Source organism: Macaca mulatta, chromosome 8 (genome assembly GCF_049350105.2).
Source record: "Macaca mulatta isolate MMU2019108-1 chromosome 8, T2T-MMU8v2.0, whole genome shotgun sequence".
Classification (NCBI taxonomy): Eukaryota; Metazoa; Chordata; class Mammalia; order Primates; family Cercopithecidae; genus Macaca; species Macaca mulatta.
In genome coordinates, this window is record NC_133413.1 from 111,704,664 (window position 1) to 111,719,411 (window position 14,748).

Below are 14,748 nucleotides of genomic sequence, written 5' to 3' on the forward strand. Positions count from 1 at the left end.
AAATTAGCCGGGCAAGGTGGTGCACACCTGTAGTCCCAGCTACTTGGGAGGCTGAGGCAGGAGAATTTCTTGAATTCTGGAGATAGAGGTTGCAGTGAGCTGAGATCACATCACTGCACTCCAGCCTGGGTGACAGAGTGAGGCTCTGTCTTTAAAAATGAATAAATACATAAAAATAAAATTGAAAAATAAATATTTGGCTTGTATCTCATGAGAAATGGAGATAGAAATGTCAGAGGTGTTTGAACCAGAGCAACATCATCTTGAATAGGGCCTGGGTAAAATGAGGCTAAAACCTACCGGGCTGCATTCCCAAATGGCTAAAGCATTCTAAGTCACAGGATGAAACAGGAGGTCAGCAAAAGATACAGGTCATAAAGACCTTGCTGATAAAACAGGTTGCATTAAAGAAGCCGGCTAAAACCCACCAAAACCAAGATGGCGATGAGAGTGACCTCTGGTTGTCTTCACTGCTACACTCCCACCAGTGTCATGATGGTTTACAAATGCCATGGCAATATCAGGAGGTTACCCTATATGGCCTAAAAAGGGGATTCACCTTTTGTTTAGTAAATAATTTTTAAAAACCCGTAAAAATGGGCAGCCAGCAGCCCTCAGGGCTGCTCTGTCTGTGGAGTAGCCATTCTTTTATTCCTTTACTTTCTTAATAAGCTTGCTTTCACTTTACTCTATGGACTCACCCTGAATTCTTTCTTGCACAAGATCCAAGAACCCTCTTTTAGGGTCTGGATCCGGACCCCTTTCCTGTAACAGTAATAGCTATTTCACATTTTTTAAGTGTCAAATTAAATGGACTAATAAATTCTAAATACTTAATCTGGTATTTGGCCTAAAACACTATGATTTATTTATTTATACTCCCCTTTCTGCTCCATATCCTGTTTTCCCTAGCTAGATATATATGTTGTTCCAAACGAATTTAAAATGGGATGCCTTTTACATGTTGTTTGTTTCCTTCTCTTCAAATTCTCCAAATTCTTTCTCCAAATTCCCCAGTAACTCCAAATTCTTTACTTATCTACCTACCTAGAATTATTTTGTTAAGGGAGAACAACAAACGTTGTTAAAGTGATGTCTAATTGTTTCCTTGCAGCCAAAGCCATCTCAACTGCTACATCGTTTTTCTTTGAATCTTCAAATAATTTCAATTTGGATCAAGTACAGATTAGTGGAGGTTAAAGGCATATTCGTTAAGGAATTGATCAGAGGTCCTCCACACACTCCCACCCAGTGATTCCTGCCATGGCTGCCCCTTGTGATCCCCTGAAAACCTCTACATCAGATTCTTTAAGAATCAAGAGCCTTTAGGGGTGGGTGCGGTAGCTCGCACCTGTAATCCCAGCAGGTTGGGAGGCTGAGGCAGGTGGATCACCTGAGGTTAGGAGTTCAAGACCAGCCTGGCCAACATGGAGAAACCCCGTCTCTACTAAAAATGCAAAAATCAGCCAGGTGTGGTGGCAACCCGCCTGTAATCCCAGCTACTGAGGAGGCTGAGGCAAGAGAATCCCTTGAACCCGGGAGGTAGAGGTTGCAGTGAGCCGAGATCGTGCCACTGAACTCCAGCTTGGGCAACAGAGTGAGACTCCATCTTAAAAAAAAAAAAAAAAAATCAAGAGTCTTTAAACATTTCACACCATTTGACTCAGAAATTCCACCTTTAGGAATCAACCTATCCTAAGAAAATAGATGCCCAAAGTAGCTCATTTATTTATATATATATAAAAAAATCTTTCAAGTCCAATTAGAGGAAGAGGGAATGATGGTATAAAATATGTATCTTTAAACTATTGCAGATGTTTTAAAAATTAGACTTACACTGTGGTGTTAGAAGTCAGGATACCAACACTCTTGGGGTAAAGATAGTGACCAGGAGGGGGCATAAAGAAGGCTTGTGAGGTGCTGGTCATATTCCATTTCTTCATCTGGATGCTGGATGTATGTGTGTATTTACTTTGTGAAAATTCATCAAGCTGTATTCTTTTGAGATATATATATATTTGTTAAAAATGATGGCAAAATACACCTAACATAAACTGTATCATTTTAATCAGTTTAAGCGTACAGTTTAGTAATGTTAAGTACATTCACATTGTTGTGATAACAATCTTTTCATCTCGAAAAACTGAAACTCCAAGCTCATTAAACAACAACTCTCATTCCTCCCTCCACCCCAGCTCTGGCAACGGCCATTCTACTTTCTGTTTCTGTGAATTGAAGCACTCTACGTGCCTCATATAAGTGAAGTTATACAGTATTTGTCTTTTGGGGGCCTTATTTCACTTGGTATAAAGGCCTTACGTTTTATCTATGTTATAGCGTATATCAGAATTTCCTTCCTTTTTAAGGCCAAATAATATCCTGTTGAATTGGGTACACCACATTTTGTTGATCCATTCTTCCATCAACGGACATTTGGGTTGCTTCCACCTTTTGGCTGTTGTGAGTGATGCTGCTATGAACATGGGTGTACAAATATCTCTTTGAGAACCTGTTTTAATTATTTTGTGGATATATCCAGAAGTGGAATAGCTAGAGATATATGCATGTTTTATGTGTATGTTATACTTCAATAAAATATAACTTAAAAAATACTGGTGCCTGGGTTTTACCTGTAAATAGTCTCATTAAATGGTCTGGGGCCATGAGTCCTGGGCATTAGAGTTTGTAAAGCCACCTTAGGGATTCTCACATGAAGCCAAAGTTGAGAACCCCTAACTCAAAAGATGCATTCAGTATATTTTCACAAACTACTTGGAGAGGACTGTGCAGAAGTAGGCGTCAGGGCCAATGTGTCCAGTCTTCACATCAACCTTTTCCTGGTGGCTTTTCTGACCCAGCTTTATCCCTTCAGTCTTTTAACTGAGAATCATTCTCCTCACAGGGTAACCTGGACCATGTATGTCAGTCAATGCTTATGCCTCCCACCAATTGCAGGTAGAGGAGATGACATGCCTGGGTCCTCACGTCAGCTCTTGCCAGAATGAGTGGGCAGGACTGGTCTTTCTACCCATAGAATAAGTAGGTAGATGCCTCCATGATGAGATGAGAGGAATAGTCAGGAGAGCCTCCCCAACACACAAATACACACACACACACACAGACACACACACACACACACATTCTCCTACTGGCTACCCAAGAGTCTTCACCTCTTTTTTTGCCTGACTTAAAGTCCTGCCAATAAGTGAGAACCACTTTTAAAAGCCAACTGGGCCTGGCAAGGTTATATATGCACTATTAGCTATTCAAACCATATTGTGAGTTAGTTCAAAGAGAGGCTTTTCAACAATACAGCTGTGATATCAGGACATGAAAGCAGGGTTTTCCAGCCTAGTACTGTTGATATTTTGGGCTTGACAATTCTTTGATGTGGGCAGCTGTCCTGTGCATTGTAAGACATTTAGCAACATCTCTGGCCTCTACCCACTAGAGATGTCAGGAGCAGTCCACCCTCAGTTGTAATCACTAAAAATGTCTCCAGACATAGTCAAATGTTTCCTTATTGATGGAAGAAGAGAGGAAGAAGTGTTGCAACACAGAAAATTTAGAGGCAGTTGGGCCTGGAAAAGATTGATATCCTCTTACTTCTCATGATCCACTTGTGTCTCAGCCCCAGAAAACCCTCCTTCCGGTTATTAATGAGAGACAGGTGCACCATGGAAAATAAGGCACTAAAGACAAAGTCCAAGTGTTACAAGATAGTGCCTTGCGCCTACATGGAAGCTGTGTAATTTGGCACTGATTGCTCTCCTCCCAGCTTCCTTACTGCCTCCAAAATGTGAAATGTTGTGAGGTTAGGACTTATTATGGGAACCATTCTGCCCCACCCCTGTCCCCACAAAAATATGACCAGCTTTTCATGATGACAAAGCTACCTCTTGTGAATGCCATAAATGTGGTTAATTCATTGACACACATCTTGTCATTTATCACATTTAAAATCATATGACATATTCCCAGAGTTTTAAAATTTAAATTTGTAGCTGGGCACAGTGACTTATGCCTATTGTCCCAGCACTTTAGGAGGTTGAGGCAAGAGGATCGTTTGAGTCCAGGAGTTCAAAACTGGGCAACTTGGTGAGTTCGCATATCTACAAAAAATTTTAAAAATTATAAAAAATTTTAATTTGTCCCAATTCTAAAGGACTCTGCGTTGCTAACGTGGAGGTATTTTTAAGTACTACACACAGATGGAAGGCAGAGGAACAGTGCTGGCTGAGGGCTGAGCTCTGCTTTCAGGGGAGACCCTGAACCTCTGACCCAGACTTCCAGCCACTCTCTTCCTGTCGGGCTCTTTTTTGTACCTTGGAGCAGGAATCTTAAAGGCAGCCGCAAGCGGTGGCTCACTCCTGTAATCCCAGCACTTTGGGAGGACAAGGCGGGCGGATTGCCTGATCTCAGGAGTTTGACATCAGCCTGAGCAACATGGTGAAACTCCGTCTCTACTAAAAACCAAAAAATTAGCGGGGCATGGTGGTGCATGCCTGTAGTCCTAGCTACCTGGGAGGCTAAGGTAGGCGGATCGCTTGAGCCCAGGATGTCGAGGCTGCAGTGAGCTGAGATTGTGCCACTGCACTCTAGCCTAGGTGACAGAGGGAGGCCCTGTCAAAAACAAAAACAAAAAAAGGAATCTTAAAAGCTACTTTCCAGGACTGTCTGTAAATGACAGAGCCTGTTTCCAGGACTGTCTCTAACTGACAGAGCCTGTTTCACGCCTTTGTCTTCTTCCATTTTGTCCTCTTCACCTGAGGCTTCTGCTTTATTAGGGTTATGGGGCCTAAGCCCCTCTTTTGTGAGGAACATTCAGCCAACACTTTGTTGCAGGCAGGGTAGTCGACTGGCCTGAAGGTGCAGATACCACCCCAAGCTCCAGTGTCCTCTGGCCGCTGCTCCACCAGCTCAGCTCATGATCCTCATGGGCAGCCGTCTTGCAAAGAAAGGCCATGAGTAAACAAAGCATTTGCCACAGGAGTTTGGCTCAGATTTAATAGAGGACGTGTGCAGTCTTTCAGTGCTCCTCGGCCCACAAGCTTTAACCACTGTACAAACTGATTTAGAACACTAAAGCTCCACTGTTTGTTTAATGCCTTTATTGACTTAATTCCCGCCTCTTAGGCAGGTGGCCCCGGCAGGCAGCGCCGTCATTGTTCTGAGTCGGATCTCCTCAGTGACACCGCGGCCTTCCTGCTGAGAGTTCCTTTCTTTATTTCATTTTTTCTGGTCCTTAAAAAGTTGGGCAATCAAATTACAGTTACAGGTGTAGTGTTTCATTTTGAAAGAGGTGTAATTCACTCCAGTCAGTATTTGCAGCGGTCGAATTAGGTTTGTGGTGTAATACGGACTTTTCCACTTTCCCCTTGGCTAAAGCGAAGGGCTGATTTCCTGGGTGACCGTGAGGAGTGCCGTTAACTCTTCTGGTGTATTAACTCTTTCTGAACCTTGGGCCTCATTTGTCAGTGACTTTCAAGGTGCCCTCATGTATAATTAAGATATACAATAAGATACATGCAAAGCGTTTGCAAACTTCCTGCGGTGCCTTGCTCCACTATTGATTTGGCGCAAAACAAAAAATATTTTCATTGTTCATTGCAACAACAACATCATTTATTAAACATACACTGTGCAAAGTACGTTATCTAGTGAGGTTTTTCCTTAGATGCCTGCCTTGGCTCCTTTGAGCAGCACCATAAACTTTTGTGCTGGGTATTACTGCTGTCTTTTATCAGACAGGGACAGTGAGGACTGGAAAGGTGAAGTGGCCTGCCCACAGTCCCTTCGTGTCTGGAGGCGGAGCAGGAATTTGATCCCAGTGACCTGACCACTTCCACTCATCAAGGAGAAAAGGAAACCCCACAGGCTCTAAAAGGGAGTCAGAGTCACGTGAGTGGTCCGGTGAGCTATGCCTGTAGTGGCACAAGTGGGTTTGCTGGGCTCGTGCCTCTCAGAGGCCACTTGACAACTTCTCCCGATGGCACAGAGCTGTTCTTGGACAACTTCCTTAAGCTTTCTCATCAGAGGGCACAGCTCTTGTGTCACCTGATGTTGTTGCCGGTAAGGAAGTTGGGAGCAGCATATATGCACACACATTCCCTCAGACACACAGCCACACGTCCATTCACACAATGCACATTCCCATAACCACACACATGCACACTATCAGGCACACAGACATGCACATGCACACATTTAATCGGACACACACATACACTCTCAATACACTCACACATACACCCACACACCTGTCCACCCTCGGTACACTCACACATACGCCCACACACCTGTCCACCTTCAATACACTCACGCATACACCCACACACCTATCCACCGTCGGTACACTCACGCATACACCCACACACCTGTCCACCCTCGGTACACTCACGCATACACCCACACACCTGTCCACCCTCGGTACACTCACACATACACCCACACACCTGTCCACCCTCGGTACACTCACACATACGCCCACACACCTGTCCACGCTCAGTACACTCACACTCACACACATGCACACTCACATTCACACACACACACTCATGCATGTGTACACCTCTTGCTTTCCTGCATAGAAGCTGAGTACACTCTGGGGTGCAAGATCAGGAGACCAGCACCCAATATAATAAACTGCCAGAGGGGCGGGTGGTGTGCTGTGAGATTTTGTGACTTTCCAAGGCTTGAAATAATCTGAGAATTTACAGCAAGGACCAGGAATTGTTGTAAAGAAAATTGGTCTCGGCCGGGCGCGGTGGCTCAAGCCTGTAATCCCAGCACTTTGGGAGGCCGAGACGGGCGGATCACAAAGTCAGGAGATCGAGACCATCCTGGCTAACACGGTGAAACCCCGTCTCTACTAAAAAATACAAAAACCTAGCCGGGCGAGGTGGCGGGCGTCTGTAGTCCCAGCTACTCGGGAGGCTGAGGCAGGAGAATGGCGTGAACCCGGGAGGCGGAGCTTGCAGTGAGCTGAGATCCGGCCACTGCACTCCAGTCTGGGCGACAAAGCGAGACTCTGTCTCAACAACAACAACAACAACAAAAAAAAAAAAAAAAAAAGAAAATTGGTCTCTATTCTAACTTTAATTGCCCCCAGCCTTCATGAATCAGCTTTTTGGCACCAGCCCCTTAGCTCGAAGCATGCCCTTTGAGGCCTCACGCATTAGCGCTGAGACCTTGGGCAAGCAGCCTACCTTCTCTTTTCCTCCATTTCCTCATCTGTAAAATAGGGATAATAACGGTGCTTGCCTTATAGTTATGAGTATTAAACAAGCCAGTATATGCCAAGCTCGTGGACCAGGGCAGGGCACAAACTGTGAACAAACATGTTCACAATCAGTGGGGTTTTAATGGCTTGGGTTGGCCTGCCATTATGAACCAGTAACAATGTGTACTAAAGACACACATTAAGTTTGAGACTTCATAATGGAAATGCGGTCTAAGGAGAGATGTACCAAGCTTTGAGGGCTTTCTGTCCTAGTGTCTCAATCTATATAATCTTTCATTTGAAAAAGTTTCAAGACAGAACGGCGATTTTTCCTTCTGAGTCTCAGAGCCTTCTTGACTCCCTTAGGCAGTGAATCACCATCTACCTCCTGGGTCAGAGAGAGAGCATCACAGAGTGCTAGAAAGATCAGGATTGGCACTTTGCTATCTCCCAAACCCTCAGTTAAAGGAATCCTCATCTTGTGAGAATTTTGCAAAACCCAGTTGGAGAAGGAGCCATACAACAAATAAAAATCTTAATTTTGGGCTGGGCTTACCTGTAAGTAGGTAGAATCTATGCATCAACGCATTTAATCTGTGATTCAAACAGATCTCCTTGGTCGGGTGCGGTGGCTTATGCCTGTAATCCCAGCACTTTCAGAGGCCGAGGCAGGTGGATCACGAGGTCAGGAGTTTGAGACCATCCTGGCCAACATGGTGAAACCCCGTCTCTACTGAAGATACAAAAATTATCTGGGTGTGGTGCTGCGCGCCTGTAATCCCAGCTACTGGGGAGGCTGAGGCAGGAGAATCGCTTGAACCTAGGAGTCGGAGGTTGCAGTGAGCCGAGATGGCACCACTGCACTCTAGCCTGGGTGACAGAGCAAGACTCTGCCTCAAAAAAAAAAACAAAAAAACAAAAAAACTCTCCTTTTAAAAGTTATAGAAGAAACTGAAATTATTCTAATTAAGAATAGCCAGACCTATGACACTATTTTGTTCTATTTCTTTCCTTTGATCAGGTCTGGGATGATCATTTTTCAAATCTTCCAATCATCATTACCTTAGTCACTTTTCCTGTGTGTTCATCTGCACAGGCACCCCGGCAGTGGTTGCTTTGTTAATGGCTCTGGGCCACACCTTCTCTCTCCTTTGCTCTGTGGTGGTCTACGTCTTGATTCTATGTGAATGGCTCCTTTCAGAAAGTCCCACCATGATCAAACCAACTAGACATGGTTCCTCTGTTTTCCAACCCACCTCCCACCCAAGTTAGGCCAATGCTTGATCAGAAAGGCACTATTTACTCACCTTAGAATTTCAACAATTTCCTTATCAGAGCACTCATCTCATCAAAGGAGAGGCCAGAAAGATTATTTTATAATCTGTGGAAGTAAAAGTTCTTCTCTCTCCTTCATCCTCTAAGAGATAAATGGAGATGATGCAAGTGATTTTCCTTTATAATTTGCTTTTTGTTTAAAATTTCCCCCATGTTTACAAAATAATTCCTATCTATGCCTAGAGAATTATTGGAATGAGAGTCACTGAATGCTAATAATAGTTTCTTAGGGAGGAGGCATGTAGGGTGATTTTTATTTTAGATACTGGTTCCTGCTCTTTAGTTTTCTGTATTGATTGACTTAAAATTGAACATGTAAAGTTTCGTTAAAAAATAAGGCCATTTAAAACATGTTTTTTTTTTTGGTTTGTTTTAGAAATGGGAGTCTCTTTATGTTGCCCAGGCTGGACTCGAACTGCTGGGCTCAAATGATCCTCCCCGCTCAGCCTCCAGAGCAGCTGGGACTACAGGTGCACATGACCATGCCTGGCTTAAAAGAAAGTCATTTTAAGAAGGAATTTTTAAAAGCACACACACAGCAACAATGCCATACTTTTTCAAATCATTTTGTGTGTGTGTTAGTTTCTGAACAGCTCACTCAGCAGACCAGTTAACCTTTCAGGCCAGGTTAACACATTTCTTCCCAAGCTCTGTTCAAGGCATGTTTTGAGATGAAAAGAAAGTTTCTATGAATATGGAGGAAATGTTCTCCTTCATTTCAGAAGGCATAGTTGAATTATATTATCAGCTCACGAAGCCTTTGTAAAATACACCTAATGGGTTTTTTTTTTTTTTTTTTTTTGGTCAGACTTCTCTAAAGACAACCAAAATGGTCAGTTGGGAAAACTGTTCAGAAGTTACAGCATGTGGGCTCTTCCCAGCATCTTTAAAAAGAAAGAAACTAGCCAGGTGTGGTGGTGCCTGCCTGTATTCTCAGCTACTCGAGAGGCTGAGGCAGGAGGACCATTTGAGCTCAGGAGTTCGAGGCTGCAGTGAGGTATGATCGCTACACTGCACTCCAGCCCGGGGGACACAGCAAGAGCGCATCTTTAAAAAGTTAATAACAAATAATAAAGTAATTGAAAAGAAAGTGAGTCTTGCTATAAATAAATGCCAGTTCTCCCTTGTTGAGCATCATCAGCTACGCTTTGGATATGCATTCTTGGAGTTGATTTCAACTTTCTTTTTTCTTGTTTTGAGGAGCATGCTCAGATTTAAACTTTTAATTGAAGTGTAATATGCATGGAAAAATGCAGATCTCATAAATACACAACTCAATTAATTTTTAAACTCAACATTCTTCTGTAACCATCCCTCAGATCAAGAAACAGAATTTTATACACCTACTGTGTACCTACAAAGATTTAAAAAATAAAAAAGGGGAAAGAAAGAATCAGTATACAATATATCAGCACCCCAGAAGTGCCCCTCATATCTTCTTACAATCGCTAACCCCCTACCTCCACCCCAAGGGTAACCACAATCTTTTTATTATTATTATTATTATTACTAAGTTTATTTTCATTGTCTCAGGTCTGCTGAACTCTGGATCCAGGCTGTGTCAATAGGGTAGTGTGGTGCCTCCTGTACCTATCTCTGCCTCCTACAGTTCTTTTTATTTATTTTTGATAGTAGAGACACGGTCTTGCTATGTTGCCCAGGCTGGTTTCAAACTCCTGGGCTCAACAATCTTCCTGCCTCGGCCTCCCAGAGTGCTGGGATTGCAAGTGTGAGTCACCGCACCCGGCCAAGTCCTTTATCATCTCCCAAGAAGACTATGAGAGAGATTTGGGGCCCAAGTTGATAATATCAAATACACTGAACTTGACTGTGTTCACCATGTTCTGGCTCTAGAGAAATGAGAGCTGCTAGTGAGGGTGGTGCCATTCTGTGTATCTTCTGTACCTTGAAGTCTCTCAGAAATCTTGCCCCTGGTCTTCTTGTTCTAAGGACACAACAGGCTCCCTTTTTCTCTGGAGATGAAATCTAGATCTTCGATTTTGGAACCAAATTTGGACTCTTGACTCTGGAACACTAATTTCTTTAGCAAGTTGCTTCCTGGAATCAGTCCTAGAGTATGGGTTTTTCAAAAATGCCTTGATGAGAGGGCATAATTGAGAGGCACTGTAGGTGGTACAACACCGTCGAGCTTCTCTGCTTTGAAACTCTGCACCAGGTTGATCTTGTCCGTGGCTCTGGCTTGATTCTAAAGTCTCTGGTTCTGGTCTTTTCTAGAATCCACGCCTAGCTCTTCAATTCTGAAACCAGATCTGGATTTTTGACTCTTCTGTATTGATTTATAAACCAAGTTTTTGTTTGGTAGAATAACCTGAGCAAAGTTTTTGATTGAAGGTATTGATGAGGATTTTCAATTGATCTGTGAGTTTGCTGCAACTGTACCTATAATTTGTTGCTACCATCTTGTGTGAAGAGGTGTCTTTGGTCATGCTGGAAGAGAGTCCTGGAAGCTGAACTACTGTCTGGGAGACCCATAATCTCAGCTTCTTCATTCTGCCAGTTTTGTACTTTATGTAAGTGCAGTATTGACTCTTTCCTGTTTAGCTTTTCATTCAAACTCATGCTTGTGAAATTCATCTAATTTTGCGTGTAATTATAGATAATTCATTTTCTTTTTTGTATGGTATTCTACTGTGCAAATATATTACAATTCATTCTACTGTAGATGGTCATTTGGGTAATTTCAGTTTTGAGCTATTATAATCAGTTATTATAATTATAATCAGCTATTATAATATACTATGCACATCTAGTACATGACTTTTGGTAAACATTGTAAACATTTCTGTTAGGTATGTGCATAGGAGCAAAATAGGGTATGCAAATGTTTAGTTTGCTAGACACTACTCAACAGTTTTCTGAAGTGGTTGTACCAATTTACCACCAGCCATACATGAGTCCCAGTGGAATATAAATGTAGAATTTCAATTTTTATAAGAGTTGTGCTGAATGGTAACTCTGGAGCTACCCTGAGCCCCAAAGATGATGAGGCAGAGGAGTTTTTCCAAAAAGTTCGAATCACCATTACTTCTTCACGTTCATTTTCAGGTCAAAACACTCCTGTATGTCAGGTATGGTGGTGCACGCCTGTAGTCCCAGCTACTCAGGAGGCTGAGGTAGGAGAATTGCTTGAGCCCAGGAGTTCGAGGCTGCAGTGAACTATGATCACACCACCGGACTCCAGCCTGGGTGACAAAGTGATACCCCTGTCTCTAAAAAAAATAGTGAAATAAATAATAATAATGATAATCATAATAAATTCTTATAAAATAGACAGAGGTATGCTTTATGCCATTTTCTCCTGAAGCTGAGGAAATAAGACAAAAGAGATCAAATGTGTTTTCTAAGAGCCCTACTAATCCTGTATTTCCCATTCTAGCTCCAGAGCTTTGATTTTAGGTGCATGTGCCTACCTGTGAATTTGTTACACAAAAGGCATGCTCAGGCTGAGGCTGGCATTTCTATAACATTGCTAGTTTCAAACCACAAGTCTGAATGCCATGAACCCTCATAGCATGTGAGGGTTTATTCCGCTGACAATTAGCCAGGTAGAAAGGGCATATTCATACTCTCTTGCCTGAACTTGGAGCTTTTCTGACAGTTTTTTGTTTGTTTGTTTTTGAGACAGAGTCTCACTCTGTAGCCCAGGCTGGAGTGCAGTGGCATGATCTCAGCTCACTGCAACCCGGCTTCCCAGGTTCAAGTGATTCCCCTGTCTCAGCCTCCCGAGTAGCTGGGATTACAGGCATGTGCCACCACGCCTGGCTAATTTTTTTGTATATTTAGTAGAGTCGAGGTTTCACCATGTTTGTTGGCCAGGCTGGTCTCGAACTCCTGATGTCAAGTGATCTGCCCACCTCGGCCTCCCAAGGTGCTGGGATTACAGGTGCTGACAGTTTTAAATGGAAAAAGGAGCCTATCCAGGTTTCCTAGCCTGGTTTCTCATCAGCCTCAGCTGGGCAGCTTTTTAAGCTACAGGTTTCCCCATCCCCACTCAAGGACAATTGAACTGAGGTCCTCGGAATTGGGACTTGGGAATCTGTATTTTATGAAGTTCTCAAGTGGTTCTGATTAAACTGGAGGCCAGTAGCAAACCTTTGACAGGAATCACTGTTGCTCTCATTTTTTAAAAAATAACCATCCAATACACTTTACCAAAATCCTGAGAACAAGCAAAGAAAATGAATTTAAAGTCAGACTTTCCCCCTTCTTTAAAATACTCTATCAAAAGACGGTATTTTGGGCGCTAGGCTTCCTTCTGCAACAGGCATGGGACTCGCTCTTGCTCGCTCTCTTTCTGCCGCCATCTTGATTCCCCATTCCCTCCACAAAATGCCCGGCGAAGCCACAGAAACCGTCCCCGGTATAGAGCAGGAGTTGCTGCAGCCCCAGGCTGAGACAGGGTCTGGAACAGAATCTGACGGTAATGAGTCAGTACCAGAGCTTGAAGAACAGGATTCCACCCAGGTAACCACACAACAAGCCCAGCTGGCGGTAGCAGCTGAAATTAATGAAGAACTAGTCAGTAAAGCAAAACAGAGGCGGAGTGAAAAGAAGGCACGGGAAGCTGTGTTCAAACTGGGTCTTTGACAGGTGACAGGAGTTACTAGAGTCACTATCCGGAAATCTAAGAATATCTTCTCTGTCATCACAAAACCAGATGTCTACAAGAACCCTGCTTTGGATACCTGCATAGCTTTTGGGGAAGCCAAGATCAAAGATTTATCTCAGCAAGCACAACTAGCAGTTGCTGAGAAATTCAAAGTTCAAGGTGAAGCTATCTCAAACATTCAGGAAAACACACAGACTCCAACTGTACAAGAGGAGAGTGACAAGGAAGAGGTCGATGAAACAGGCGTGGAAATTAAGGACATAGAATTGGTCATGTCACAAGCAAATGTGTCTAGAGCAAAGGCAGTCGGAGCCCTGAAGAACAGTAATGATATTGTAAATGCTATTATGGAATTAACAATATAACCATCTGAAAGCAACTTTTTTCGGTGTCTCAAAGGAGTAACTGCAGCTTGGTTTGAAATTTGTACTGTTTCTATCATAAATAAAGCTGTGGCTTCCTGTTGGATGAAAAAAAAAAAAAAGACAGTATTTTGCCAAATTAAACAGAAAAGGGAGTTCAGTGGAAGATGGCTCTGATTTCAGGGTAATAATAATGGTAGGTAACAATTAAATGGCATTTAAAAAATTGCTGAATGCTTGCTGGGCACAGTGGCTCAGACCTGAATCTCAGCACTTTGGGAAGCCGAGGCAGGCAGATCACCTGAGGTCATGAGTTCGAGACCAGCCTGGCCTACATGGTGAAACTCTGTCTCTACTAAAAATACAAAAATTAGCTGAGTGTGGTGCTGTGCACCTACAACCCCGCTACTCAGGAGGCTGAGGCAGGAGAATCACTTGAACCTGGGAGGCGGAGGTTGCAGTGAGCTGAGATTGCACCAGTGCACTCTAGCCTGGGCGACAAAGTGAGACTCTGTCTCAAAAAAAAAAAAAGGTTGCTGAATGCTTTCACATATTTTATTTCACTTAATCACTCAGGATCTCTTTAAGGTAGACATAATAATTCTCAATCTACAGAAGATGATATTGAGGGTTGGAGGTTAAATGCCTCATCTGAGGACATATATGCATGAAATGGCATAACTAGGACACAAACCCAAGTTTCCTGATTCCAAATTTTACCTACTTCTCACTATCCCGCAGTGCTCTGGGAGTCAGGAAGCTCCCTCAAGGTCAATAGGAATTAAGTGTTTTGACAACTCTGAATAAGCGCCATGAGTCTAACTGGACTCCATTCCATTCTCCTCCCCTCCCTCTCTTTGCCCTTCTCCCTTCCTTCAATATCCTTTTAGTGTCTCCCAAGCAACAGGTTATTTGCAATGTGCTAGGGAATCAGAGATTAAAGAAAAAGTCCCTACCCTAAAAAAAATTCATAGTCTAGTGGGGAGATAGACAAATCATTGTGTGGTGATGCACTAAACATCAACCCAAATAGGTCAAAATTGGAAGGGGAAATTATGCCCTGATCACCAATCCAAGTGGCCATGTAAATTTATAAGAAGCCTACATTCCTAAAGGTAAGGAGAACTTGCTTTGATGAACTCTCACTTCAAAGGAGGCTGTTTTATTTGGAAACAATTCCTCTGCCTTCAATATCCTAT

At 43.0% G+C, this 14,748-nt stretch overlaps 1 protein-coding gene and 2 pseudogenes across 4 annotated transcripts in view; 1 reads left to right on the forward strand and 2 right to left on the reverse strand.

Moving 5' to 3' along the window:
* The window catches only part of LOC114680429 (uncharacterized), a 141,286-nt gene that overhangs the window by 11,713 nt on the left and 114,825 nt on the right, over positions 1-14,748 (reverse strand). The gene's annotated exons all lie outside the window — the stretch shown is intronic.
* Positions 10,170-11,191, reverse strand: LOC100430070 (double homeobox protein A-like; annotated as a pseudogene). The gene has a single exon (XR_013397393.1). The product of XR_013397393.1 is annotated as a double homeobox protein A-like (transcript).
* On the forward strand, positions 12,867-13,644 carry LOC706319 (nascent polypeptide-associated complex subunit alpha-like; annotated as a pseudogene).